This window comes from Diadema setosum, chromosome 9 (assembly GCF_964275005.1).
Source record: "Diadema setosum chromosome 9, eeDiaSeto1, whole genome shotgun sequence".
NCBI classification, from domain to species: domain Eukaryota; kingdom Metazoa; phylum Echinodermata; class Echinoidea; order Diadematoida; family Diadematidae; genus Diadema; species Diadema setosum.
Window position 1 is genome coordinate 31,894,011 of NC_092693.1, and position 6,004 is coordinate 31,900,014.

The following is a 6,004-nucleotide window of genomic DNA, read 5'->3' on the forward strand; positions in this document are numbered from 1 at the left end:
ATGTGCATTATAAATATTTGGCAGGTTCACTTCATTTTGTTGGGAACCTTTAACCCTTTTTTGATTTAAGAGCCTTTTGTTTGTGGGATTACAGAATTAGTGATGGACTGGTTTTTACTTTTGCCTGTCTACGTTTGCAACATGATAACCGAACTGGAATATTCATTGCCTGAGTGAGTGGCCATGGTAGGATGTCCTTACTGAAGCCCAGCCAACTCTGATTTCTATGGAGGATTGTTACACTTTGACTGACAGACTGTAGTCCGTAAGCATCATTATTTCAAGTACCGCATAATCATCCTTCCTGTACAACTAATACTTGTATGGGTGAGAAATGAAACCTTATCTAGTGCATCTTGGAAGCGCACATTGTGCATGTTTGTATTGCATCTGGAGCTACACCAGAGGTGAAGCACTGTACCTGTGGGACATTTTTGCGATTGGAAAGTAAGGAAGCACATGAGAGCACAAAAATCTCAAGCTTTCACCTCATGTACCAAGAGTGCACAAAGGCTGATTGGGATTGTGTGCAGAGGAAGTAGCCAACTGAGCACTATTAAAGCTTTAACTCCACTCTGGGTAGCAAACTTATTTCATGAAGACTCTGTAAAATCTTTGCCTATTCAGCCATATTTTCCTTCCCCTGTGTTAGCTTACCCATAGATAACTTATGGGAAGATGATCATCCAAGCTCACCTAAGCCAAAGGTTCAAGGTACATTTAACTTTTGGACTCTCTCATTTTTCAGGGGGTTGTGTGTTTTTGCCTTATTCTCAGTTTGCTCTATTTTGAAGCACAGAATTAGACTTCATTCAAGCCTGGTGGCCCATTTCACAAAGAGGCTTGCAAAGTATTATATTTGAAATGATTACAGTTACCATGGTGACAGCTTCAGTACCCTCAAACCCAAATGATTGGTATTATAGCAAATTTTGGTTACTGCTATAACAGATGAGATCTGTGTGTGAAATAGGCTCCTAAGGCCTCTTTTGTTGTGGCATTTGCAATTTTTATTGTATGTTGCTGTATTTGCAAACATTACAGCAGCATTTTGGAAAAATTACCTATTAGCCATTTGCATTTGAGTTGTCACCGTGGCATCTGGATTTTTTGCTGCTTACAATAATTCCTTTTGTCATTTCTGCTACATATCCCATGGTCTCGTGTTTGTTTTGTTTTATTTTTAGTTTTATTTGAAAGTTCAGCTGTGTACGCTAGGATGTTTCATAAGATGCCTGCCTGTGCGTGGTTACTGGAATTCAACTCTACTAGTGTACCACAAGTGATACATGCCGTTTAGTGAAAAGATGCACATGATGGGATAATCCTGAAATGTACTTAATGCAGTGATGCATTATATTGTCCTTTTGCTTTAGTTTCTATGGTCATTTGAGAGTGAAAAAAATGAGCAGCCTGAATCTTTAGAAGTGAAAATGGATTGCTTGGAACGAGCTTTACTGCGTGGTCTCCAGGAATCTGTCCCATTAGGAACAACTCAATTGTGCTATTTGTATCATAATGTGTACAGTAAGTGATAAGTACAACTTTATTCAATTGATCAAGCTATCGAAAGCAGAAGCAGAAAATTGTACAGTATTTTTCCTTTCGCTGACAAAGAAAAAAAAAGTGTTACAAACTGCCTTTGTCCTGTGCTTGTTCTTGTTCATGTTTCGTTTTTTTTTTTTTTTTTTTTTTGTGTGTCAATCAAGCAGTTTTATTGGCTTTGATTCTTTTGATTTGTAAGAACAAGGATATCTCGGGGCTTTTTTTATTACATTCTGTGATGCCAAAAATTGATACTTTGAGAAGTTTGTATCATGATTGTAGTAACTGTGGCATTGTAGTGTATGCATTCAAACTTAGCTATGATCAGCTGTAGATATGCTTCAAGTATTTAGCACCAGGCGACTGAATGTCATCGTAGGCTAATTCACCCTTCATGATGCCAAACATTTAAGATTGCTCTTCATATTTGTTAATTACATCAAACCTTTTTTTTTTTTTTTCAAGTAACACTAGTTTTAAGTTTGGACTGTAATTTTCAGAGCATTTCTGCTCTGTTATATACAAGGAGAGAGAAGTTATGTAATGAAGTGTTATAATCCTTGTCACACAGTCAAGACTGATTCGAACAGGATTAAAAGAAATAGGAATGCTGTTTGTACAGATTAGTGAACTATTGTTGAAGGTATGTTCGATTGACCCATTTGTTGGCAACAGTAACTAGACATCTTTCCAATGCAATGCGATCTATTGTGAGGAAGAACGAGAGGTATTAGGATAGCTCCCTTGAAGGGTTAAATAGAAAATTGAATTGCAATTTGTATGATTATTGTAGTGTACATAGTGTAAAATTATATATACTAGATATTGTGTTTTTTTCTTCTCTCTACAAAAGCCATCTATAAGTAAAGCAAAGGGCATGTGGCTAAGGTACCTTGGAACTATATGAGGTCACCATGCAAAAGCAATGAATAACTTGGTCTGATGGTAAAAGACAAGTAACATTGTGTGCTGATGTGCAAATTGTGTGGAGAGCATCACTGTAGATAGTGTGACGAGGTCACTTTATTTTGTTGCTTCATTTCTGCGCCAAGTGGGAAATGACTGGAATACGATTTGGATTATGAAGCTGAGCTAAGTGTTGTTACATATGCAGTGCTGATGTTTTATTTTATTTATTATCATTATTTCTTTTTTTCTTCTATTATAAAGAGCATGTTCATGTGGATGCTGTTCTTATGATAGGTGCAAATTGGTGCAATGCAGTGACTATAAGTGTACAGTGACTGGCTAGTGCTGTACAAAAGTGTGTGTGAACATCAGAGAGTTGGGATAATGGCGAAATCAGCAAATGCGTGAAGAGAAAAAGAATCGATACAAGCTTCTATCATTGTAGTATAGAGATAGAATTATGTGATTCCTTGTGTTTTGGACCATCCCGTATGAAGTGAAAGGTCGTTAAAACATGGTTCAGCTCACTGTGGTGTAAAATAATTAGATTGTTTATCATAACAGTGCATTTTGAAATTGAATGGGGCATACAGGTGTATCATTTGTATTTATCCAAAATATCTGATGCGTGGTATACACTGTACCTATAAATGAAAATATAAATTCTATGTTGCACTTTTGCTTCTTCTTTTTTTTTTTTTAATTTGAGAGATAAGATACGTGAAAGTAATTTACACTTTGCTACGCATTTGTAAGACCACCTATCGTAATAGAGTACCAAAGTGATGATGTCACAGTCTTTTGTTATGGCTTGGTGCTGGTGCCACACTTAACGCCCTTTGCACTTGGCTTTGGGCAGTGGGTTAGAATCGGGTATGAGCATAGTTAGCAGCACTAGCATTCACTGATATCCAGGCCAGATGAGGTTGCTTAGAACCAGTTTCCATGGCAATGAATGGTTATGACATCACACTTTGTTACTTTATCTCACCGGCTTTGATGTGATATTGAACTCTAGGAGCAAAATGGTGTTTGGAATAGAGGGGAAATTCAAGGAAGGGCAAAACTAAATGCATCTCACAAGTAATTTAGAGCTCGGATGTGCATACATGTGAGTCCAAAAGACTTGATTTTGTAAATAATTTGTTTCACAACAAAAAGTATCACGAAATGTATTTGTATGCACATTGACTGTAAAATGTGGTGCAGTGTGTAAAGATATATTTGTTTTCCTTGTCCTTTTTTTTTTCCTCTGCAGATTTCTTCAATTTTTACTCTTTAATCTTTGTTCAGTTTATAAAAAGCAGGCAAGGGATGATGAGCTATTTGTGCACATGTTGTACTAAGATTCCTCCATGCCCGATAACGCTAAGATTTCAGACATGAACTCTGTGAATGATATGCTCATCTTGGTATTATTCAGAATGTCGAGATCCAGAATAGATAATCGTGTCTGTATAGATCCTAAAAGAAGAATCATTATAGAACATTTATCATTCATATATGTATTTTTTTTTCCAATTTTTGTTTTTCCTGTAGCTAAGTAGATTATTGTGCATAACTTGGAATAAAATATAAAGGATGTGTGTAGTTGATGTCTTTTTCTCAGTTTCGATGTAGCATCTTTTCACAACATCATAATGCTCAAAGTACTAACAGCACATTGCAGCATGAAGGAATTGTAACTGGTCTGCCATAATTTGCAGGTGTTTCTGACAGGCCCATGGGTAGTTGGCTTGTATTGATGTGGATCCATGATGTTGAAATTTGCTTGCACAGTTAGTCATATAGAAGAAATATATGTTGTCCCTCTAACAGTCGCATGAGCAAGATGCGACAGATGATTTCAGTTTATGATAGTATTCCTTCAGGAAGGAGAAACAATTTATGCTTTGAGCTCTCGATGAACTTTGACAACATCTATGTCATTGAGATTGCTTTTGTTTTCTTTGTATGTTTGTTGTCTTTTTCATTCTCCATGTTGAATTATAATAGGAAGCATTAGGTAACAGGCATGTGCTACATATTTGCTAAGACTTAATTTCAGAAAACCTACATTTAATGTAACCACTGTCTGTCAGAGGAGTGCATGCATGTACAATGTAAGTGAAAAATAAATTGGGATTATTGCAATAGAATTTATTCAAAAAGATTTGTCCTGGGCAAGAGTAACTGTAGAAAACAGATGATTAGTACTTGCTAATGGCTTATAATATTCAATTGTACTGACAGAGTACTGCCTTTGATATTGCAACTTGTTATTCACATATTGTGAAGATTTTGTAGGTTTCAAACAATTCATTGAATGCATGTGAATTGAAGCTAGTGTACTACATAGCTAGAGAAAGGCATTGTGTGTTTAAGAAAACAGATATGTCACAGACATTGTCCTCACCTGTTCAGAGGTACAAGCCAACTGACTTAATCTAGTAGCGTTTATTGTCCTGATAGTTAGTTGGGTGAACTGTAGGTAGACTGTGATCATTCCGTCTAGCTGCTTGAAGGTGAATGTTACTAGGGAAGAACAGCCATTGTAGAAACATATCCTCCCTCTTTTGTACGTACATGTGGGGTGCAGTGGTGCACTCAGACTCTCCTGCAAGTGCCTTATGATAGAGCCATATCCGATTGGCCGTCTGAATTGTCGTTTGTCATTCGTAAGCACAACGCTTGATGGCAGTTGTTATTTGGTAGTACATAATAGTAGGCAAAGTGTTTCAGGATAGTCAATCTTAATTTCTCAGTAAGTAGTGTTGTATATTGTCATAGCATAAAACTGTACGTGGGGTACTGTATAAGTCATATACGTACACGTATTTGGCAACCATAATTATGTGGTGAAACTGGGACAAGACACCCTCGCTTGTGATTTGATGCGCAATGTAGAATCGCAGCGATGTAGAATCTTGCTCTCTTTCTGACTGCACATGATGAAGCACAAGAGTAGCTACTTGTCAGTATATTCAACTTGAAATTGTGGATTCCTTAAGACTGCTTCAAATGATACTCGAGTCTCACATCCCCGAGAGTCTTGTGTCCTATTATGTTTCCCCCTACAATTTTCCATTTCTATGTTCTTCAGATTTGTACAACCGTTGATGTTATATTTGGCAGTTATATGAAACAAAACAACTATTTTTCCTAAATGTGTAGCATCTATGTTGAGTATTGCTTTATATGTTTCTTTGGAAGCTTTCATTTCTCATTTGAATGGCTATTCATCTAATAATGCATCTTGCGTGAAGGATTCCAAAAGTTTGTAACTTGCGAAAAAATGAGTATTTTGTACAAATTCATATGAATCCTGTTCATTTTCTTTTTTTGAGCAGTGTGTCATTCCGTATGGAATAAATGACGAGCTATTTTTTTTTTCTCACAGAAGTACAGTATCAATGGATTGTACTCCAAATGTTGACAAAAACTTTCTTACAAAGTGAATAAAGAGACTCATAAAAGCAGAAATGCTTGGAATGTGATGTCTCATTAAAGATAAAAATGTATTAGTGTTTCATTTTTGTTCCTAGTCGTGTGTGCGTGTGTGTCTGTATAT